The following is a 25361-nucleotide window of genomic DNA, read 5'->3' on the forward strand; positions in this document are numbered from 1 at the left end:
TAGCTTGAAAAACAAAGAAATAAACTTGTTCCCATCAAATACAATGGTTAAAATAGCTGCTAGAGTTGCATAAATAAACGATCCATTGAATATAATTACTATTTTGTTCTCAAAGTTTCCCCAGATCAGGTTCAAAAGTTCATGCTATTTTGATGCCTTTGTGCAAAAAAAAATGAAATTCACAGTTCTAGTAGTGAATCAGAATAATTGAATGATATATCACAGAAGAATGCTATTCAGCCCATCATTCTTATGCTAGCTCTTTGGAACAGTCATCCATTAGTCCCACACTTGCATAGATCTGTAATATCTTTCCCTTAAACCAATTTCCAATACTGTTTCAAATATTATGACTGAATCTGTTTCCACTGCCTTTCCAGACATTCCAGATCACAACAACTTGTTGTGTGAGAAAATGTTTTGTTGTGTCACCTGAACACGTTCGATTGTTAAATATTTGGCTTCTAGTTATTGATGTTGTTTTGGCCATTGGAAATTGTTTCTCTTTATTTCTCTATCAAATTCTTCTCCCTCAGCTAAAGAGCAGAATTCCGGCTTCTCCAGCCATTCTATGTGACTCAAGTCACTCATCTTTGCTATGAACTAAGTTAAGAAGCCAAACCACAGAAGTAATTATCTCTGGAGTATTACCTGAGCCACAAGCAGATTGGGATGGGGTAAAGATTAGGCAGTTGAATGCGTGATCCAAAATTTGGTGTAGGAGAATGGGTTTTCAATCTGACGCTTGTTGTAGGTATAGAGGGAGCTACATCATTCAGAGAGCCTTCACCTAAATCACAGTGGGACCAAAGCATGGGTAAATGACATAGTTGGGGCCATGGAGAGTGTTTTATGCTATATAGTAAGGGAAAAGATTATGTGAGGGGAGATTTAGAAAGTTGAAGAGAAACGATAACGGTAGAAACGATAAGAGAAAGTGCAGGGTAGTAATGTGAGCAATGATAACCATGTTGTGAGAGGAAAGGGTAGATATAAAACACCACCAACAGATAAAGCCAGAGATGGTAAAAATAATTAATTAAATTCTGAATGCACACAGTAATGAGGTAAATAGATTGATAGCACTATAACTACATTATAGCACAGAGTGTACTTAGTAAATAATCAAGCTTCAATAATCATAGCAGATTTCAATTTTCATATAGATTGGATGAATAAAATTGGCAAAGATAGTCTGAATGATAGGTTCATGGAGCATACTTTGGGGAGATTTTAGACAAATATATTCTGGAACAATCAGGGCTGTGTTAGCCTGGTCAATGTGTGCTGCAGCAGGATTAATTAACAACCTCACAGTAAAGGATCCTTTAGGTAAGAGTGATTGTAACATGATCTAATTTCATATTCAGTTTGAAAGTGTGAAATCTGGGTCCAAGACTAGTCTCGATGTTGGTTGAAGACAATTACAAGGTTATGAAAATGTTGTTGGGTAAATTAGAATGGGAAAGTAGATTAAAAAGAGAGATCATAAATAAACAGTAGTCAGCTTTTAAAGAGTTTTTACAAATCTCAACAAAAGTAGATGTCACTGAGAAAGAAATATTAAATGAAAAGGAAGCTCCCGTTGTGGATAATTAAGAAAATGAATGATGGTATCAAATCAAAAGGAAGAAAGTAAATACTGTAAAGATCTGTGATAGCCCAAAAGATTACAAAATGTTTAAAAAACAGAAAAAAACAACGGAATAAAAGGCAGAAATCAGGCTATGAGGGAAAGTGAGCAACAAACATACAAAGAGACAGTAAAAGCTTCTATAATGTATAAAAAGAGGAATTAAAGAACAACTGAAGTGAGCATTGTTTCCTTACAGAATGAGACTGGGAGATGGGAAACAAGGAAATGACAGAGATTGTGAACAATTACCTTGGATCAGTTCATGCTATTAAGCCTTCATGTTGAATGTATTTTAGAAAGCTTGAGTTTTGAAGGGCAGTGGGAAAAAAAAAGATTTATTTCAAGTTATGTGGTGATACCTGGATTTTTGTATCAAAGTCAGCGAAGACATAGGATTGTTTTTAAACAATGCATATGACAGAAACCATAAAGTTCCGAATAATTCCTCTTGTAGGCTTCCTGCTTCAGGAAGAAGATCTCACCATCTTTATAACCGGAAGACAGGCAGTTCTGTTTGGAGATTGTTTGTACTTACATTTGGGAAGAAGCATGTTGAAAGGAAGAAGCTCACCAGCTCAGCTCTGCTCTTTACAGAAAAGAACTGGGTCCAGTGTGACGCTTGGAGATCGGGTCCAACTCTCTCATGTGAAAAGCCTCTGGAAGAGATTGATGAAATATTGACAATGACTGTTTCTGCAAAGATCCCAATATAACTGCATGCTCATTGACATCAGTTTTTGTGTACTAGAATGTTCGACTGGCAGACATTTGAGCATTTCAAATCTTATCTTTCTTGCCTTTCAGAACTAAGATTTATTGGCCAAATGTGTTTTTCTCTAGTAAATGCCTGTGAGAGAAATACAATTTTATTTATATTTTCCTCTGCCTGGTGCTTTTGTTTGTGTTCTGGCCTATTTAAAATGGGAGACATTTTTATTTTCATATTTCAATCTGTTCAAATTCTCTTTGTATAACCAGTTCTGTGTCTTCATGGATTAGGTCTTAATTAACAAACACAAAACTATTAATCTGTCATAAAAGAAACCTGGTTGATGGTTCTTTTTATTCAAGAAATTTGAATGATTGGCTATGATGAGAACTTGGAAAAATGATTACATTTATTTTGTGATCCATGGAGTTGTGGAACTGATGAAAAATAATGCACTTCCCCCTTATTAGCTACAATAATCATCACAGAAGAAGACCCAAAAAAGCATGCATAGTACAGTAGAAAAGCAAAATGCAGAGGAGAGGAAGAATCTTTGAAGAGTCATAATCATTGGAAAATGGCTATGATGAAGTGTAATGGAAGTAACGGTTACCAAGTCCCCTCGAACTGATGGCATACATCTGATTTTCTGAAAGGAAATGGCTGAAGATTTCTTACATTCTGGAAAAGTCATAGTGCCATGGAAAATGCTAAATGTAACAGTAACGTAATTCTATTCAAAAAAAGCAGTGAGGCAAAAAGCTGGCAACAATAGGCCAGCTAGTCTAACAACTGTCACAGTCCAATATTGAGGAGGTAACAGGAGGATTTTTTTTTAAAAAGTCATAATATGAATATACAAATTATACATATGAATTAGAATCCCACTAAGCTATTCTGCCTTGTGAATCTTTTGCACTATTCAATAAAACCTTGGTCAATCATGGCTTATCTATTAGCGATCCACATAGCAAATGGAATACTCTGTCCTTGGCCTCCTTGTTTTGATTCCCTTGCTTAACAAGAATTGATCGATGTCTACCTTAAAAATATTTCAATAACCTCATCTTCACTGCCCTCTGAGACAGAGAGTTCTAGTGGCACAACCTACTGAGTTATATAACACTTTTCATTTCTGTCCTAGAGGATGACACTACCAAATTTAAAATAGTGCCCCTTAAATGTGAATTCACCTACAAGAGAAAATAATTCTATCCCTGTTCATTTTGTCAAGAGTATTCAGGACCTTGTATACTACAATTAAATCACCCTTCACTCTTCTAAACTCCAGTAATGATCCTGTTCTTTCCAGTTATCAATCTGGAAAACCGTTTCTGACCTTTTTCAACATATTTACAACTTTTCTTAAATAAGGAGACCAAAACTGTACATAATGGCTAGCAAAGTGGTCTTGCCTGTAAAACTGGAGCATGCTCCTATGTTCAATTCCTTTTGGAATGAAGGATAGCATTGGACTAGTTTTCTTAATCATTTGCTGTACCTACGTACTGACTCTGTTATTGGAATCTACAGATTCCCTGTACACCATGGAATTCTATGACCATTTTCCATTTAAATAATTTTCTCGTCTTGTTACTCTTCCTGCCAAAGTGATCAACTTTACATCTTTAACATTACAATCTACCTGCCATATTTTTTCCCACTCAACTAATCTACCTATATCAGTCTGCAGGGTCTGGGCCCGAAACATCAGCTTTTGTGCTCCTAAGATGCTGCTTGGCCCGTTCTGTTCATCCAGCTCTACACTTTGTTATATCAGTCTGCAACGTTGTTATGTTATTTTCACAACATGCTTCCCTACCTGTCTTTGTGCCATCTGCAAGTTAAACCATGGTGCCTTCATGCCATTGTCTAAATCATTGACATAAATTGCAAAACATTGAGGACCCAGCATAGATCCCTGTTGGACCCCACTTATCATATTCCGCCAATCTGAAAAAGACCCATTTATTCATGGATAATGGGAACTGCAGATGCTGGAGAATCCAAGATAACAAAGTGTGAAGCTGGATGAACACAGCAGGCCAAGCAGCATCTCAGGAGCACAAATGCTTTTGCAGTCCTGAGATGCTGCTTGGCCTGCTGTGTTCATCCAGCTTCACACTTTGTTACCCATTTATTCATGCTCTGTTTTCTGTAAGCTAGCCAATCTTCTATCCGTGTCAATATATTACCAGCTTTATTATGAACACTTAAGTTGCATACCTTTTATGTAACACCTTATCAAGCGCCTTCTGGAAATCCAATTTTTGCAAATTTCCCTTTGTCCACAGCACATGTTACTCTTTCAAAAAATCCCAATTAATTGGTTAAACAAGATTTTTCTTTCATAAAATCATGCTTACTCTTCCTGAGTACCTTGAGTTTTTCAAAAGGTCCATGTATAACTTCCTTACTGATCAATTCTCTAATACCTTCCCTATGACAGATGTCAAACTAACTGGGCTTCCTGTTTTATGCCCCTCTCCCATCTTGAATAAAGGAGTTATCTTGCTACTTTGCAGTCTGAAGAAACCTATCCTGAAATCTTATTTACTTTAGACAATTAACACCAATGCATCGAGGATCTAAGAGTCTAGGATAGCGTCATCGGAACTTAGAGACTAATCAACCTGCAGTTCCATTAGTTTGCTCAGTACCACTACCCTGGTGATTACAATTTCACTAAGTTCCTCTTTTCTTTCAACCTCCTGACATACAGAAGTTGCTGAAATTTTGTTAGGACAGAGTGAAGCAAAATGTTCTTTTAATACATACACAATTTTATTATTGTCTACTGTTAATTCCCAATTCTCATTGGAAGGCCCACACTCATTTTACTCACTCTTTCCTTATTAGGTACCTATAGATTCCAGTCAGGTAGAGTCAGCAGTGTTTTGTGAAAGAGAACTTGTGTTGGACAAATATATTAGAGCTCTTTGCAGATTAAACAAACACATTTGATAAAAGAGAAGTAGTAACAGCGGTATATGTAGTTTGCCATTTAAAAGGTGATCAAGATAAGAGTGTTTTGTATTGGTGTAATGTATTAGCATGGATAGAGGTTCGTCTAAGTAACAGGAAGCAGAGAGTTTGGATAAGCAGGGAGTTTGCAAATGGAGTGGCACAGAGATCAGTGCAGGGTCCTCAACAATTTGTAATCAATGTTAATTGCCTGGATAAAGGGACAGATTCTATTGTAACCAAATTTGCCAATGATGCAAAGTTAGGAAGGAAAGCTAGTTGTGAAGAGAATGCAAAGTCAACAAAAGAATCTAGGTAGCTCAAGTGAAAGGTCAAAAATCTAACAGATGAAATATACATGGAGAATATTCATTGTCTAATTTGACAGGAAGCATACTAAAGAAGGGTACTATTTAAACATGGGAGAGGCTGCAGCGGGAATTGGGTGTCCTTGCACATTTAGTATAAAAGGTTAGTATGTAGGCACAAGTAATCAGGGAGATAATGAGAATGTAAAGGGAGTGTAAAGTAAGGAAATTTTGCTCCACCTGTCTACTGCATCTGCAGCACTGTGCACAGCTTTATCTTCTTACTCTGGGAGGCATATGCTTACGTTGGGAACAGTTCAGTAGAGGTTTATTAGGTTGATTCATGGGATGCACTAGTTGTCTTATAAGGAAATGTTGGGTCAATAACATTGGAGTTTAGAAGAATGAGAGGGGACCTTTTTGATACATTTACAATTCAGAGGGAGCTTCGGACGTAGATGCTGGGAGGAAATTTCTTGTCTTGGTGGAACCTAGAACAAGGAGTTTACAGAGAACAATGGATGATGGAGCATTAAATATATTCCAGGATGTGTGGGACAGATTTTTCATCAAGCGAGCTAAGGGTTATGGAGGGCAAGCAGAAAAGTGGAGTTAAGGGCACGTTCAGCACTTAGTCCTTATCCTACCAAATGATGCAATAGGCTAGCTGTGCCATGTGACTTACTCCTGATTCCATTTCTTGTGTTATTATACCTCTTAACTAATATTGTATCCATTTTGCATAATCCCTTTAATCACAGGGCCTGTAGTTTTGCTAAGTACAGGGTGAGGTGGAGCCAGGAGGGATAGTATGGATTTGTTTCAAACAGGGACTAAAATCTGCTGCTCAGGCAGGGAAGGGAAGTGATGATCAGAAGATGAAAAAAAATGTCATGGGGAAAGTGAATGCTTAAAAAGTGGGAGCTGAAAGAAGATTGTTAGATTGAAATACTACTCAGTGAGGAAGGAGAGAGAGCATAGTGCTCAGGGTAAGATGAGTCAGGGTCTGGTGAGCGAGTGCCTTTGCAAAAATACAAGATGTTCGTTATAGGGGAGATTGCAACAATTTTACCCTGCTGCTTGAGAGGAGTGTGAAGAACAACAGTTAGCAGAGAAATAATGGTGCAGTGCCATTTCATAACTTGCAACTAAGGACATGTGTGTACAAGTGCAACAGGCTGCTGATTATGTAGACCAATAGCCAATCACAAATATTTTACTGAAACATTGCACTGAGAGAGAAGGAGATTGGACAGGCAGGCTATAGGAGCAGGTGGTGAGTGAGGAACCTGGCAATAGGAAGACAGAGGCTGATGGGCAAAAGGATTGCCATGCAAGGCAGTAGGCTTCTCATTGAGATGTGAAAGTGTGGGTTTGCAAGGTGCAGCAACACATACTGAAAACCGAGGTTTGCAGATCTGGCCTCATAGCATTAAGACATTTTGAATGAAAGATATATAATGGTTGAGGTGGGAGTAAGTTGAGAAAGGTAGGAAGAATTTTAAATATTTTAAATGTATGAACATATTTGTACATCTTAATACTCACCTCCTTTAGGGATCTATACTGACATGAGTGCTGGCCAAGGCAATTACGTTTGAAAAGCTTAGGCTGCTCCACAACTACACAAATAGTCAGAACATGCACCTACATGTAGACTTGATGAGCAGTAGGTTTTGTTTTGGTGTTAACTTACAATATGCAAAATGGCAGCTGTTGTTTCAACACATAACATTGTGAATGTTGCTGAAAAGAGAGACATGCATCCCAAGTTTTTCAACTTGTATTTGCCAGGAAATGTGCAAGAATGCCAAATTTTAAACCATCACAACAATTTTTAGAACTACAAGAGACTAAGGTGCAGATTGGTTGGCAAGTTAATTCTGATTGGTGTCTTTTGCCTGATCATAGAATATTATTTAACAATAGACATTTTGTTCTCAGTTTTGCAAGTGTGGGCTGCTTAAGTACAGCCTGTGCCTACCTATGGTGAACAACTGAAGGACCAAGCTGAGTGATTCAATTAACCAATTCTTTGGGATGTATGTCCTATATACCTGGCATGATACCAGTGCTGACATTCATGCTATATATTGCTCAGTTGTGTGGTTGGCATCTTTTTGGATTGGTGGTGGCATTCTGTTAGTGGAACATACTGTTGCATTTAATGCTAAAATATCATAGGGTTTGCCACTTATAGGCACTGCTGAAAGATGTTAACACTCTTATGACAAGTAATGTAAAATAAAGATAGAATTTAAAATATTTTAGAATGGAATGTTGTGATACACATTAGTAGATAATCCCGCATGGAATTGCTTGTTCTAAGCGAGATGATATGCAGTGTTCGAAAGGGAGGAATATAATGTAATATTCTGCAGCTAAAGTGTAGGTTGCCTATTCCTTTAAGTCTATAAGATATAATTGTCCTGCATTCTTTAAATTAGTGCTCCCGTCAATCAGGTCAGCTTATAGATCAGAGTTCTGGCTTTGTTTGTGGGAAGGTCAATTGTGATGCTGCACACTGGTATTTCACTCTGGTATTAAGTGTGATTCAGATGTTTAAATTACTCTGGCTGCTGGAAACCCCATGTCAAGACACATAAAATGTGATGTAGATCAGCAACTGGCCCTTTTTGTTTCAAGTCCAAGCTTCTAAAGCAAGGAACAATATTTTAAAGAACTTTCCCACTAGGAGACCAACAATGAGGCACCTTGGTTTGAGAAGAACATGAGACTAATCTGGAATTACAGTGGAAGTGAGGAAAGATCATGTTACTCTTGCAAGAATATGGTGAATAAAACTGTTAAATGATCTTTATCCTTTTGATTTTCTTTGGATGGACAATGTCAATCCTATCTAATGTGAATAGACGTATAAGGAGGAATGTCTGTTTTGCTTATTCAGGACAAAACTACAAACCTCAATGTCATTCCCCCCAAGAGTTCACTGTGTGAAGGGAGTAATAAGGCCATATGTACCAAAGGATAGGTGAAAGAGCCAATGAGGTAAAATCAGGTTATTATTGACATTGCAAAACAAGGCTTGATTAAGACTATTCAAATAAAACATTTGCAAATAGGTAATGTCACTGAAAGTGTTGCATTGAAATCCACTTGTGTTAATCTGCACTTACACAATTTATCTTAAAAACTGTGGCTAAAGTTATAATTAAAGCATAATTCAGAAGAATAGATATCAGTCAACATTTTTGAACTGTCAATACAACCTTATTAGCTCACTGTGAGACATTTTGACAATTTATAATATGTGTATAATGTATATCTGTTCCCTTGGCAGTAATCTAATTTAGAAACCCATTCCTTTAACACATTCAGAAAAAATATTTTGGAGATAACTTTTGAGATGGTAAAAATAAATGTTGTGGAACTTAGCTTTGCAATGAGCCAAAGCAGATATCAAGATGCTCAGGAACTGACAGCGGTGATTAATATCTGGTTAACACATTCTGGTTTCAGAGTGGTCAAAGATTAGGCCTGCATCACAAGTATTCACTTCCCTTTTCATCCTTCTTGAATATGTAGCTCTTCGGTAAGTAGGATGCAGCAGAGATTCATCTCAAAACGAAATGATGGAATGTATTAACGATCTAGCAGTTGTTAAGAAAGTCCTATTTCTCCTTTAAGAATACCTTTTCTGTGGCACAGAAAAACAGATTGAAATGCAATATTGTCAAAGGACATCAAAAAGCAAGCTTCCCCACACTTGCAGGTGTTTGGTTTCATTACTCCAATGAACTATAGCTGCTGATGAGTTTCTCTTGTACTTTTGGTTTCCGAGTACATGTCTGAATGCAGTAAAATTACTCAATTAAACACATCTGTCCCTTCATCAAGAAGTTTTGTTCCTCTTTGTTGAAAGCTGAGATTAACCTGCCGTTCTGAATCCACCTGGGCAATACACTGGCAGATTGTTTACCATGCAGCTCTGTCAGAAGTCAGGGGTCAAGCTGGCTTCACCGGTGTCAGTTTTTTTCCTCGATGCACAATTAGCTGTGGAGCAGATCACAAATACACTCTAATTACAAGTCAATTATTGTAAATGTTCGAGCTCCCAAAGGGAATGAAGGAAAAAACAACTCAGCATGAGTACATGAGTATTAGGAACTGAAGCTGAAAATGTATTGGTTGCCAGACAATAAACCAACAACCTTTTGACAGCTATTTCTGGTTACTCATACCTGTATAACATCCTAAACGTCAGCCATGTGGATGCTGCTATTGTGCAATTATTGTAGAATCCTTAGAGAACATGCAACTTCTTGTCAACTAAAATAAAGAAGCTTTACTTTGAACAAAGGCAGTACAGAAGGTGTAAGAACCAAACATCCTGTTTTATTTACATGCAATCTGGTGAAAGTTGTTTTGCTATAAAACTGTATATTTTGATTAGAATACTATTTATGGATTGCTTTCAACACATTCTTTTCAATGTATTCATAATAAAAACTCACCTTTATACAGATCATTTGTCTAACATTTTATTGGCTAAATATTAGTTTCTATTGATCTGGCAAGATATGAATAACAGCAAAAATAATTGCTATTTGATGTGTTCATCCATTGTTAGTATTCATTGATTTGTGTAAATGTTGGTTGATAAAAAAAAATAAATTAAAGTTTTAATATCCCACTTTAGCAGCATTTAAAACAATGCACATTGTATTTCAATATTTGCAATTCAGTGCAATTAATTCAACAAACAACTGAGATTTATTTAGATGGTAAATGGTACTTTATAGTCTAGAGAGAAAAATGACACCTGATTCATATTTCCCTTTACAATGTTTAATTTTCTTTTTATTGGACCTTTGTGTTAAAACATTGTTTTTAATCCTGTGTGAAGCATAATTTTAAGAACAGAATTAGGCATAAGGGCAACGTGAAATAAGAAAGATTTTATTAGGTAACAGCTTTTACTTTGTTTCAATTAATTACTTATATTTTACATTTTAGATGATTGGTTGCGCTCACTTCCCTGATTAATTTAGTTTCTTAAGGTCAGATCAAATTTTTTGGTCTTGCATAATTTTTATTGAAAAAATTCAAAACCAGAAACAAAATAGCAGGCAATAAAAAAACCCAAACCTTGAAACAATAATTCATTTTTTCACTTAATCATAAGTTAAGAGTTATAACATGACTTTAGAATGATGGTTCTAAATCTTAACTTCCATTCAAAAGGACTTTGGTCAGATCTCAGTCCAACTCAATTTAATTTACTTGATGAGTTTGTCAAGTTCTTGGCTGGGTCATGAAGTAAAGCATTTTGTCACAGTAGATTGTGATCCCCTCCCCATGGAATTATACCAGCTGACTAATAATCAGAGAGGGTCATTACGTCACCAAAAACAAAATCTGCAGCTAATGCTATTTTCCTTAAAGAAACTGAATAATAAAGCAATAATGAGGAAACTAAAATAATGAAAAAGTTTGAAAGTACAATTGGATGTATTATGTATTTCACTGAGCTCAATAGGACAATACATGGATGATAGTATAGGTTCCTAGGCCCTGTTGCATATTCGGTAACATCATAAAGTGAATGCAATTGTTGATCTTAGAGACTTTCTGGTATGCTACAGATTTTTGAGTAAAGGGTTTTCCAGCTTTGATTGTAGATCTGCACCTCTAAAACCATACGTGCTTTCAATGCCATGTGGAGTATCAAACCAATGCTTGGGCTGTTGTGGTGCAGTCAAAGTGTCCCTATCTCTAAACCAGGAGACCTGAGTTCAAATCCCACCTGCTATAGATATGTGTAAAAATATTTCTGAACAGGGTGTTTAGAAAATATCTCAAACCAATATCGATATCTTGTGAACACTCTTCTACTGGGGAGGCAGTCTATTGCAGTGCTCTTTAAATGAGATAGAGAGTGCAGATGTTCCCTTCCTGCTGATTCCAACGGTTATTCTGACATGTGCCTCCCACATTCGCATCTCTTGGGAACTCCCAGTAAATCTCAACAGAAGCTGTGATATAACCGTTTCCTCTTTAAACCCGGAAAAAGTTGAATACTGGGTGCAGAAGTGAGGAAAATCAACTCTACTGTAACTAATGGCCAGAGATATTACCTAATAACTCCAGGCACTGATAACATGACAAAAATACATACAAAAAATTATTTTTGGCTTTCCACAATCACTGCTGCACAATAACAAAGTGTTTTGCTTTTCTGCTAATTGCCCCTTTGATTTGTTGATAGGATAAAATAGCAGTTTAGTAGTACACTAAAATATTCCAGCAATTGAAAACATTGTGATGGTTTTAAATACTCTGAGAATTTTACATTAATCAAATGAATCGTTCTATCAAAATATGTTCAAAGTCTATTTTAAAGAAACACACTGACAATGCTTGTTTACAGACCATATATTTGGTTTTCAGAATTTTTTAATGATTTATAAGTATTGCATTTTTTGGTGTATAAGTTACTTAGGTTGAAATCTTTGGCTCAAGTATTACTCTTTGAACAAAACAATAATAAAGTAAATCACAGGGCAGAAGCAGATGTTGTTAAAATAACCCGGATACTTGGCTCACCTGCCTTTTAGTTCAGTCACCAGTTAATGCAAAGCAACTAAAACTTGTAAAATCCTAATTTTGATCTTGAGCTTTGAAAAATGCAAGTTTATCTTCACACAATACCATATGGATCTCCTCTTAACTAGGAAGGAATTTTATTTATTTATTTTTCAAATAATTCTGTTATACAGCATGGTAAGGCTTAACAGTTCCTGAGCTAACAAAATACACATAAAGAGCATAGATTATTTTCCAAATGTATTTAAAGAGACAGGACTGCCCATAGTCAGGGCCGGTGCAGCTCATTCATCTGAAGGTATGCAGCTCAGTCTGCTTCTGCTTAAGGTATTGCAGTGCCAAATGGATTAGTGCTGAGCTGCAGTGACTGCTCACACCTGCATTCTCAGAAGTTGACGTGGTAACTCTGTTCCGCTCTCTGTGCAATCAGCCATGAATTGGTAAGACCCTCATCTGTGATGTCTTGTGCAAACAGACTCATCCAACAGGTTGGACCAGACACCTTAATGAGAAGGAGTGGGCGGCGGACAGGGGAACCGGGGACGGAAGCGATGAAATTGCAGATTAGATTATCTCTACATATCACAGACTTCCATCTACAATTACACATATGTTCTCATTAAACAAAACTAAGTTTCTGAGGATGTCATTGTATGATTAAAATGTATTGAATCACATACGTTATGATCCCATGCTGAAAAACAACTCTGAAACTGCCCACGATTGTACTAAAGTGCATAACTTAAATCGGCTCCCCAGTAAATCAGATCACTTCAGTACTGCTTTCCATCAAGATAAAGAAAAGCAGGATATTATTTAAATGGAGAGAAATTGCAAAACTCTATGGTATAGATAAATCTGGGTATTCCTGGGGCATGAATCACAAAGTTAGCATGCAGGTACAAGAAATGATTAAGAAGGTTAGAAGAAATGTTGTTGTTTATTGTAGGGGAATAGATTATGAAATTAGGGATTTTTTTTCTAGTTCAGTGGTCATTGATGAGACTACATGTGGAACACTGTGTACAGTTTTGGCCTCCTTATTTAAGATATGACGTAAATGTGTTTGAGGCTGTGCAGAGAAGATTCACAAGTGATTCTTGGTATGAAGGGGTTGCCTTAAATATTGGACAGGCTGAGCCTGGATTCTTTTGAGGTTGGCGGAACCAAAGTGATCTTATTGAAACAAAATCCTGAGGGGATTTGACAAGGTGGGTGTCGAAAGGATGTTTTCACTGGTGGGAGAGTCTCGACCTAGAGCACAAGATTTAAAAAGTAAGGCATCATTCATTTAAGGCAGAGATGCGGAGACTTTTTTTTCTTTCAGAGGGTGGTTAGTGTATGGAATTCCTGCCACCTGCGAGTAGTAGAGGAAGCAGTTGTTGAATATTTTTTTGGATGAGTTAGATTTTCAGCTGACAAGAAGTCAAAAGGTACTGGGTTTAGACAGGAAATTAAAGGCCTCAATCAAATGTTATCAAATGGCTGAGAGGGGCCAAGGGCCCAAAAGGCCAATGCATGTTCCTAATTTGTACATCTGTAGGTTCCAAAATTCACATGTAATTCAGTGTTTCATATCAACAGATGATTGAGCTCGAAGTCATGCAGAGTGTCTCTATCAGTAAAAACTGAGTGGCCTACTCCTGTTCCCATGTTCGAATAATAACGAAAGTAATACCTATTCATTGTCAGTATTCACTTGTAATCATCCAGACACAAAGCCAAGCCTTATCTTATCTATAAAAATAAAAATCCAAAAGCTCTAAACGCTATGGGAGTAGTGATATTGTCGCTGTATTAGTAAACAGGTCATCCAAAGACCCAGGCTAAAGCTCTGAGCACATGGGTTCAAATCCCATTATGGCAGAGGGTGAAATTTAAATTAAACTAATCTGCAATTTAAAAAGCTAATCAAATGGTGACCATGAAACCATTGTCAATTGTCATAAAAGCCAATCTGGTTGACTAACATCTTTTAGGAATGGAAAATCTGGTCTGGCCTACATATGACTCCAATTTGGTAGCGTTTTAATCACCTCTAAAATGGTCTAGTGAGCCAGTCAGTTCTATCGCAAACCATCGCAAAGTCTGAAAGAAAGAATGAAACTGGATGAAATATGCAGCATCAACCAAAGCATTGAAAATGACAATAAAATACACATCTCTGTTGACCCTGTCTCACTACCAGCGTGTGAGCCAAAACTGGGACAGTTGTCTCAGACGAGTCAAGCAACAGCCTGATGTTCCTGAAATCATACCTTACATCAATATCCTAGACAACATACATAACATCCCTGGGGACATCCTGTCTCACCAACAGAGAAGAGCCAGAGGAGGAGCTTTACATTGGTCCTTTAAATCTACTTCGTTGATCAAGTTTTTTGTCAACTGTCCCACTAACTGTTCATGTGGCTTGGTGTCAAAATTTGTTTGATTTGCTCCTTTGTAGTGTTCTAGGATGTTTTTGTTAGTAGTGCCACATAAATACAAGTTATTGTTAATGTTGATTCAAAATTGAGATATAACATTCAACTCACCAAATAAATTGTTATTCACTTTCATCAATAGTTCTCAGCTAGATCAATAGATACGAGAAAACTGAAAACATAATTTAGGCTGAATCCCGACAGCAATAATGGTATCCAGAAGATTGCAATATCTTCCCCATGACTCTTATTAGGGGAGATTACTAGGCATATGAACAATAATATAAAATGAATATTACTACTAGATTTAAGAAAGCATGATGTTGAATAAATTTCCTTGGAAAAATTGCTGCACTTCAGTTGTAATTATGGTTAATTCCTATTTGGAGAAGCTCAAGCTGCCAAGAAAAAAATGTACCGGTCTGTAGGCATAATGTTTTCTCCTATAAGTATCATTTTTTTTCCATTTGTTTAAGTACGAACTTTTGTAAATAATATAAAAAATAGCTATTAAGATCTCATCAAGTTTATTGTAACTTTGGCTAGTAAAGAAAAATAAGGAATATTAGATTCACAGAGTTAACAAAATGCAGAGCTGGATGAACACAGCAGGCTAACAGCATCAGAGGTGCAGGAAAGCTGATGTTTCGGATCTGGACCCTTCTTCAGAGAAGAAGGTTCCAGAGTTGAAACAGATAACAAGGTGTGAAGCTAGATGTCTTAGCTTAGCAGGCCAAGGAGCTCCTTAGGAACAGGAAAGCTGACATTTCAGGGTCTAGGCCCAAAACATCAGCTTTCCTACTCCTAAGGTGCTGCTTGGCCTGCTGTGTTCATCCAGCTCCACACCTTATTATCTCGGATTCTCCAGCATCTGCAGTTCCTGTTATCTCCAGAGTTGAAACGTCAACTTTCCTGCTCCTCTGATGCTGCTTGGCCTGCTGTGTTCATCCAGCTCTATACCTTGTTATCTCAGATTCTCCAGCATCTGCAGTTCCCACTAAGTCTGAATCAATATTACAGTGACAGTCTTTTATGTGTCTTTTCACATCATTCTTTCTGTTTAAGACACCAATGAGCAATGTCACAGGAAGTGTCCAATCCAATAACTGCCATTAAAATAAAAATTGCCGTAAGTTTGTTATTACTTTTGATTTCTTTTCCAGTTTGGCTTTCAATTTTCTTCACTCATCTCACTGCACTAGCCTTGGGCCAAGAAGATACAAGGTAAAGAGATCAGAGATAATGGGAACTGCAGATGCTGGAGAATCCAAGATAATAAAGTGTGAAGCTGGATGAACGCAGCAGGCCAAGCAGCATCTCAGGAGCACAAAAGCTGACGCATCGGGCCTAGACCTTTCATCAGAGAGGGGGATGGGGAGAGGGTTTTGAAATAAATAGGGAGAGAGGGGGAGGCAGACCGAAGATGGATAGAGGAGAAGATAGGTGGAGAGGAGAGTACAGGTGGGAAAGTGGGAAGAGGATAGGTCAGACCGGGGAGATGGACAGGTCACGGAGGCGGGATGAGGTTAGTAGGTGGTAAATGGAGGTGTGGTTTGAGGTGGGAGGAGGGGGATAGGTGAGAAGAAGAACAGGTTAGGGAGGCGGGGACGAGCTGGGCTGGTTTTGGGATGCAGTGGGGAGGGGGAGATTTTAAAGCTTGATAAGTCCACATTGATACCATTGGGCTGCGGGGTTCCCAAGCGGAATATGAGTTGCTGTTCCTGCAACCTTTGGGTGGCATCATTGTGGCACTGCAGGAGGCCCGTGATGGACATGTCATCTAAGGAATGGGAGGGGGAGTTAAAATGGTTCGCGACTGGGAGGTGCAGTTTTTTGTTGCGAACCAAGCGTAGGTGTTCTGCAAAGCAGCCCCCAAGCCTCCATGCCTCCCTTGTCCGCTCCACACTCCCCACCAGCTCCACCACACCCGACACTTTCCCCTGCAACTGCAGGAAGTGCTACACTTGCCCCCACACCTCCTCCCTCACCCCCATTCCAGGCCCCAAGATGACTTTCCATGTTAAGCAGATGTTCACCTGCACATCTGTCAATGTAGTATACTGTATCCACTGTACCCAGTGTGGCTTCCTCTACATTGGGGAAACCAAATGGAGGCTTGGGGGCCGCTTTGCAGAACACCTACGCTCAGTTCGCAATAAACAACTGTATCTCCCAGTCGCGAACCATTTTAACTCCCCCTCCCATTTCTTAGACGACATGTCCATCATGGGCCTCCTGCAGTGCCACAATGATGCCACCCGAAGGTTTCAGGGACAGCAACTCATATTCCGCTTGTGAACCCTGCAGCCCAATGGTATCAATATGGACTTCACCAGCTTCAAAATCTCCCCCTCCCCCACCGCATCCCTAAACCAGCCCAGCTCGTCCCCGCCTCCCTAACCTGTTCTTCTTCTCACCTATCCCCCTCCTCTCACCTCAAGCCGCACCTCCATTTCCCACCTACTAACCTCATCCCACCTCCTTGACCTGTCCATCTCCCCGAACTGAACTATCCCCTCCCCACCTCCCCACCTATACTCTCCTCTCCACCTATCTTCACCTCTATCCATTTTCGGTCCGCCTCCCCCTCTCTCCCTATTTATTCCAGAACCCTGTCCCCATCCCCCTCTCTGATGAAGGGTCTAGGCCCGAAACGTCAGCTTTTGTGCTCCTGAGATGCTGCTGGGCCTGCTGTGTTCATCCAGCTCCACACTTTGTTATCTAAGATACAAGGTAAAGACAGCTTTACACTTTCACAGCCAATATGACTGCCAATAGATTCTATAGTCAGAATTTAATGACCTCCTTCTGATGAGTTTGTTGGTGAAGTGGGTGGGGGGGGTTGACATCTAAATGGGCAGTTATGAGGGGGATGGGAAAACTACAACTTTCCCACCACTACTCTGAGCAAACTTGTGGTGGGAGAGTTCATTGATGTCTTTCTGGAACCATGACCAAATTAAGTCCTTACATAGCAAGTTAATGGCTTCCAGAACTTCATTTCAATGCTGTTGGCATTTTGTCAGTTGTGTGCAGAAAACCCAAAAAGTAAACTCTGTCAGGGTCTTGTTCACAAGTGCTGAATGCCTGATCAAGGGATCTAGCATCATGACAAGGGGGCATGAGAACAATCTCCCTCACTTTGCTCTCTTCCCTTCCTCCCCAGACCTCACCTTTGACCCCTACCCCATTCTTGCCTTCCCCTTCCCAGTACCACTAGTGATCAATGAAGAGCGGCTGACCTCTAATTACATTCCACTCCAACGTTGTTGATGCAGATAGGCTGCCCAGCAGGCACTTAATATGGCAGACTTTCCTTGAAAGAAGTAATGTGAAGCCCTTACTGGCTCTCCACTTAGCATACAAGACCCCATTATTTCCATCAAGTACCATGGCATACTTGAACCTTGGTTAGGTTTGCTTTTCATGAGCAAAACACTCAGCCTGTAAATTATTTACCCACTCACATCACTGCACACAAATTTTTGGTTGCAGGCTTCCTAAGATGAAATTTCGACGCAGACCTTGAAAAGCTAGCTGCTAGTTGCAATGTAATAAATACATTTAATATTAGCTCTCTAATACTTGTCAAGCAGTTAACAAACCAGTTAATTGTTATCAAAAGTCATTAAGTTAATGGGGATAATTCTCAACTTCACCACTTGGACTTTAAGCCCGTAGAGCAGATTAACCCTCATAATAGAACCAAACAGATTTTCACTTCAATTATAATGGCTGGCAAACTGCTTCACTAGTTTTCCAGCCAAAGATGTGAAGGTGAAAATATCCTTTGTTTCTACAGGAAAGAACAATATATTGTAGCTACTAGCTCAACAACAACCATCAATAGTCAACTGAGCCCAATAGATACCAATAAAGTCTGTTATGGGCTCTTTTCAGCAGCTCCAAATAATGATAGGGAGCTGAAAAGGTGACATTTTTTCCAGAAACGTAATAATTCCAAAGACCAGATAAAAGTTGACTTTATGGTAGGAGACAGCGGGTGGTGGTGGAGGGCTGTTTTCCGAATTGAAGGCCTGTGACAAATGATGTTCCACAGGGATTGGTGTGGGATCCACTTTTGTTTGTCATTTACATAAATGGTTCAAATGAGCATGTAGGAGGCACGGTTAGTAAATTTGCAGATGATTCCAAAATTGGTGGTACACTGGACAGTGAAGAAAGTGATCTAAGATTATAAAGAAATCTTAATCAGTTGTGTCAATTGGATGAGGAGTGGCAAATGGAGTTTAATTTAGATGAATGCGAGATATTGCATTTTGGTAATTCAAAAAATGACGGGACTTATACAATTAATGGTAGTGTTGTAGAACTGAGAGGCCTAGGTGTTCAGGTACATAATTCTTTAAAAATTGCATCACATGTACAAAGGGTGGCTAGGAAGGCATTCAACATGTTCATTGCTCAGACCTTTGAGTATAGGAGTTGGTGCATCATGTTGAGGTTGTGCAGGATGTTAATCAAGCCTCTTCTGGAGTACTGTGTGTAGTTCTGGTGACCCTGTTATTGGAAGGATATTATTAAACTGGAGGGGTTTCAGAAGAGATTTACCAGGATATTGCTGGGAGTGGAGGCTTAAGACATAAAAATGGATTGGAAAGGCTGGGACTTTTTTCACTGGAGTATAGGAGGGTGCGATATGATCTCATTGAAGCTTATAAAATCATGAGGGGCATAGAATTAAGTGAATGATAAGGGTCCTTTCACTGGAGTGGAGGAATTCAAAGCTAGGGGGCATATTTATATCATCAATGCAATGTGGGTTGTGGAAGATAATGTAGAAGACAGAAAAGTAACAAGTACATACAAGTGACTCCGGGAAAGATTTTCCAGAAGAAACTCATCTTGTTTCAATCATCTCTATTCTTATGTTTAAAGACAAACATTGGCAGACAATGAAAGACATGGCATGGAATAGTTGTTTTCCAAGAGCCTAACTGCTTGGAAGGGAGGAAAGAAACCTATTTATTCAACAAGAAAGAACTTTGATGATATTGAGACGGTGGAATATTGAGATATTTCAGTATATAATTTCAGCCTATGATTTCCATGATATAGTGTTAATGGTCAAGTCTATTCATGCATATACCAGGAGAGTTTAATGATAGTGAAAGTACAGCTGTCATGTACTTTGACTCACTGGCCATCCTCTCATCTCTGAATGGAGTGTATGGATTCAAACACCAGACAAATGACTTGAGTACATAATCTCTGTGAGCACCTCAGCATATTGGCAAAGATGGACTACAATATAGGGATAGCATTTCAAGAATCAGACATTAAACCTTAACCTTAGTATCCCCTAGAGCATTGTTTAGGGTCACACATCTCTATTCAAAAAAACACAGGAAGATTTCCTGCTTAACAGGCAGCCCTCAACCAACTTCACTAAAGCAGGTCATATAGCTATTTAACTCATTGCTGTGTTCAAATTTCTTATTTACCATCCAACCATTGCTACATTTCAAATGTACTTTGAAACATCCTGACATCATACAAAGCATTGGAAAAATTTCAATTGGTAGTGGTCAACATGAGCCTGATGATGCAGGTCTGATATTATGGGTTTTCGTTTTAAGTTACAAGGGGAAAAAGAGCTTAGTTTGTTTTTATACAATGAAGGCTATTGAAGTAATAAGCCCACACTAAGGCAGTGAACTTCATGCTTGTGTCAGTCTAGGAAAACAGCAAAAGCTTTAAAAAAGCAAATGCCACCTGATAATCTGAAAAGCAAAATCAATGCTAAATATAAACCCAAACAAAAAGTCCAATGTTGACCAGTGGAACGCATAACATTAGCTGTAATTATGCCCAAAATTCCATTGATTTTATACTGCAGTGTATAAATACACCGAGAACAACATCTTGCAGCTTCTCCCCAAAACATTTTTTTTCAAATTTTGATTTGCCATTTTGGCACGTTCTGCAACTCTGAGCATAAAATTCAGTATATTTTTTAATTATGTAAGGACTGCCTAGACCCTGAAACGGCAGCTTTCCTGTTCCTAAGATGCTCCTTGGACTGCTGTGTTCATCCAGCTCCACACCTTGTTATCTCTGTTTCAACTCTGGACCCTTCTTTTCTGAAGAAGTGTCCAGATCCGAAACGTCAGCTTTCCTGCACCCCTTATTGTATTTCCGAACATTTGCAAGTAAAGGAAGAGGAATTGCCAAATAAATCTTTTGAATGCATTTATACTGAGGACCTTATTTTAAAATTAAAGTGATACTGAATTGCATTATCATTCACAGGAAACAACGTGCCTCAGATTTTATTTTGTAAAAAGCGAGATTTTTAAGAACTGTGTTATAGCATATCATAGTTTATAGTTGATGCTTCAGGCAGGAAAATACTTATGACTAAAGCATGAATGTGTCTCACCTATGTTCAACAGTGATAGAATATGGTATCAACTCCCCATCCCTGTTCCCCACCCCCAACCTGTCTGGTTCTGTTAGGAACAAATCCTATTGTCTAAATGATCTAATTGATTGAAATCAACAGTTTTTAAAACTGGTGAAAAGAGTGGATCTTTCCTGTAAAATGTCAACACTTGTGTTGAAAGGGTGATGTCAGCTTAAAAGACATGCATAAGCCTGCCCATTGGCTATGTAACCCCAAATAGAGTTACAACTTACAGTACAAAAGCGTCAAAAAGGAGATCAAAACCAACATGAAGAAATTTAGAAGAAACAAGGAATATTTCAGAAGATATGCATTTAAAGTGCCTGGAAAAAGCACAGTATAAATTAGTAAGTTTAATTCATTTTAATATTAGCCGGTAAAACTACCAAAAACGATTTGCATGTCAAACAGCAGCAGCATCATGTGATAGAGCTGAGAAATCCCAAGACCAATGGATCAAATCTAAATCAATAGTAAGTGGATGAGCAATTAAGCAACACACTGGAGGAGGATGCTTCACATTTATTCCCATCGTCACGGATGGGGGAGCCCAATACGTTAGTGCAAAAGACAGGTCTGAAGCATTTATATTCATCTTCTGCCAAAAGTACTGAGTGGATGATCCATTTTTGCTTCCTGCTAAGGTCCCAATCATCACAGATGATAGTCTTCAGCCATTTCAATTTATTTCAAACAATATCAAGAAATGCCTGACGACACTGGGGATGTCAAACACTATTGGCCCTGGCAAAATTCTGGCAATAATATAAAACACATGCTTCTGAACTAGCTGCACCCTAGTCAGCTTTTTTAAGTACACCTCAACATTAGCATTATCATGACAATGTGGAAAATTGTCCAGGTACGTCCTGTCTGCAAAAAAAAGCCAGGAAAAATAATAAGATAATAAAATGTGAGGCTGGATGAACACAGCAGGCCAAGCAGCATCTCAGGAGCACAAAAGCTGACGTTTCGGGCCTAGACCCTTCATCAGAGAGGGGGATGGGGAGAGGGAACTGGAATAAATAGGGAGAGAGGGGGAGGCGGACCGAAGATGGAGAGTAAAGAAGATAGGTAGAGAGAGTGTAGGTGGGGAGGTAGGGAGGGGATAGGTCAGTCCAGGGAAGACGGACAGGTCAAGGAGGTGGGATGAGGTTAGTAGGTAGCTGGGGGTGCGGCTTGGGGTGGGAGGAAGGGATGGGTGAGAGGAAGAACCGGTTAGGGAGGCAGAGACAGGTTGGACTGGTTTTGGGATGCAGTGGGTGGGGGGGAAGAGCTGGGGTAATTGTGCGGTGCAGTGCTCCCCAGAGCAGAGGAGCTCGAACAGTTCATCCACTTCACCAACACCTTCCACCCCAACCTTCAGTTCACCTGGGCCATCTCCAGCACATCCCTCACCTTCCTGGACCTCTCAGTCTCCATCTCAGGCAACCAGCTTGTAACTGATGTCCATTTCAAGCCCACCGACTCCCACAGCTACCTAGAATACACCTCCTCCCACCCACCCTCCTGCAAAAATTCCATCCCCTATTCCCAATTCCTCCGCCTCCGCCGCATCTGCTCCCACGATAAGACATTCCACTCCCGCACATCCCAGATGTCCAAGTTCTTTAAGGACCGCAACTTTCCCCCCACAGTGATCGAGAACGCCCTTGACCGCGTCTCCCGTATTTCCCGCAACACATCCCTCACACCCCGCCCCCGCCACAACCGCCCCAAGAGGATCCCCCTTGTTCTCACACACCACCCTACCAACCTCCGGATACAACGCATTATCCTCCGACACTTCCGCCATTTACAATCCGACCCCACCACCCAAGACATTTTTCCATCCCCTCCCCTGTCTGCTTTCCGGAGAGACCACTCTCTCCGTGACTCCCTTGTTCGCTCCACACTGCCCTCCAACCCCACCACACCCGGCACCTTCCCCTGCAACTGCAGGAAATGCTACACTTGTCCCCACACCTCCTCCCTCACCCCCATCCCAGGCCCCAAGATGACATTCCACATTAAGCAGAGGTTCACCTGCACATCTGCCAATGTGGTATACTGCATCCACTGTACCCGGTGCGGCTTCCACTACATTGGGGAAACCAAGCGGAGGCTTGGGGACCGCTTTGCAGAACACCTCTGCTCAGTTCGCAACAAACAACTGCACCTCCCAGTCGCAAACCATTTCCACTCCCCCTCCCATTCTCCAGATGACATGTCCATCATGGGCCTCCTGCAGTGCCACAATGATGCCACCCGAAGGTTGCAGGAACAGCAACTCATATTCCGCCTGGGAACCCTGCAGCCATATGGTATCAATGTGGACTTCACCAGTTTCAAAATCTCCCCTTCCCCTACTGCATCCCTAAACCAGCCCAGTTCGTCCCCTCCCCCCACTGCACCACACAACCAGCCCAGCTCTTCCCCCACTGCATCCCAAAACCAGTCCAACCTGTCTCTGCCTCCCTAACTGGTTCTTCCTCTCACCCATCCATTCCTCCCACCCCAAGCCGCACCCCCAGCTACCTACTAACCTCATCCCACCTCCTTGACCTGTCCGTCTTCCCTGGACTGACCTATCCCCTCCCTACCTCCCCACCTACACTCGCTCCACCTATCTTCTTTACTCTCCATCTTCGGTCCGCCTCCCCCTCTCTCCCTATTTATTCCAGTTCCCTCTCCCCATCCCCTTCTCTGATGAAGGGTCTAGGCCCGAAACGTCAGCTTTTGTGCTCCTGAGATGCTGCTTGGCCTGCTGTGTTCATCCAGCCTCACATTTTATTATCTTGGAATTCTCCACCATCTGCAGTTCCCATTATCCCAGGAAAAATAATACTTCTCTGCATTGAATTTTTTTCTGCCCACTCCACAACTTGTTTATTTCCTTTTGGAGTTTGCTGCTGTTCTCCTCATATTTACAATGCCCCGAAGATCTGTGTCAATCACAAATCTGAAAATTTTAGTCCTGTACATGAAAGTATAGATCATTCATACGCATGCCAGGAAAAACAAGGATGCCGATACCCAACCCTGAGGAACACCAGCATAAGTTTTTCTCCACCCCATAAAGTATCCATTAACTGTCACTATCTGTTCCCTATTCCTCAACCAATATCGTATCCATATTGGCACTGACCCTGTTACACCACTGAAATATGACTTTTCCCACAAAGTTATTATATGATATTGTACTGAGTTTCTTTTGGAAGTCCATGTATACCTCATCATCAATATTGCCTTCATCAACCTTCTCAATTACCTCTTTAAAAAAGTCCAGAAAGTTAGTCAATCATGATTTTCTCTTCACATAAGTAACTCAGGCTCTTCCATTAATTCTGTCACAAGTAATTGCTTCTAGCAGATTCCCCACTGCCAAAGCTAAACTGGCTGGTCTCTAATTGCTGGGACAATCTTTACAACTTTTCTTGAACTAGTGCGTAACATTAGCAATTCCCCAATTCTCTGACACCATCCCCAAGTCCATGAAAGATTGATGGATTATTGCCAGTGCCTCTTCAATTTTCCCCTTCACTTCTCCTTCAATATCCTTGGATGCATCTCATCTTGTTCTCAGTCCTTATCAGTTTTAAGTACTGACAGCTGATCCAATACATCCTTCCTATCAATTTTAACCTCTTTTAGAGACTAGGTTTCCCCCTCTGATATCATGGTCTGGGCATCATCTGCCTCAAGAAAAGACAAATGTGAAGAATTCATTTAAGACTTTAGCCTCGTGTAAATCTTCTTGTTGGTCTCTAACTGACCTTCCTCCTCTTTTACCATGTTTTTACTCTTTATGCACCTGTAAAAGGCTTTGAGATTTCTCTGTTAGCCACCAGGGTTTTCTCATGAATCCTTCTTTGAATCCTTATTAGCTTTCCACCTCCCCTCTGAACTTTCTGTAATTAACTTGGTGCACAATTGTATTTAGTTATCAACACAGCCATGTATGCATTTCTTGAATAACTTACTCCCTAACTCCTTTATAATTCAGGGAGCTCTGGATTTGTGTGTCCTGCTTTCTGTATTGAAGCAATATACCTTGACTGAGCCCAAACCATTTCCTTTTTGAAGGTAGCCCATTGTTCAGTGACAGCTTTTTCCACCAAGCTTTTGTTCCAGTCTTTCTAGTCCAGCTCCATTCTTCTTATGGATCATAGAATGCCTACAGTATGGAATCAAGCCATTTGACCCATAAGGGCCATACCGACCCTCTGACGAGCATCCCAACTAGACCCATTCCATCCCCGTTACCCTACATTTCCCATGGCTAATCCACCTAACCTGCACATCCCTGGACACTACAGGGCAATTTAGCACGACCCATCCACCT

Source organism: Stegostoma tigrinum, chromosome 14 (assembly GCF_030684315.1).
Source record: "Stegostoma tigrinum isolate sSteTig4 chromosome 14, sSteTig4.hap1, whole genome shotgun sequence".
Taxonomy (NCBI): Eukaryota; Metazoa; Chordata; class Chondrichthyes; order Orectolobiformes; family Stegostomatidae; genus Stegostoma; species Stegostoma tigrinum.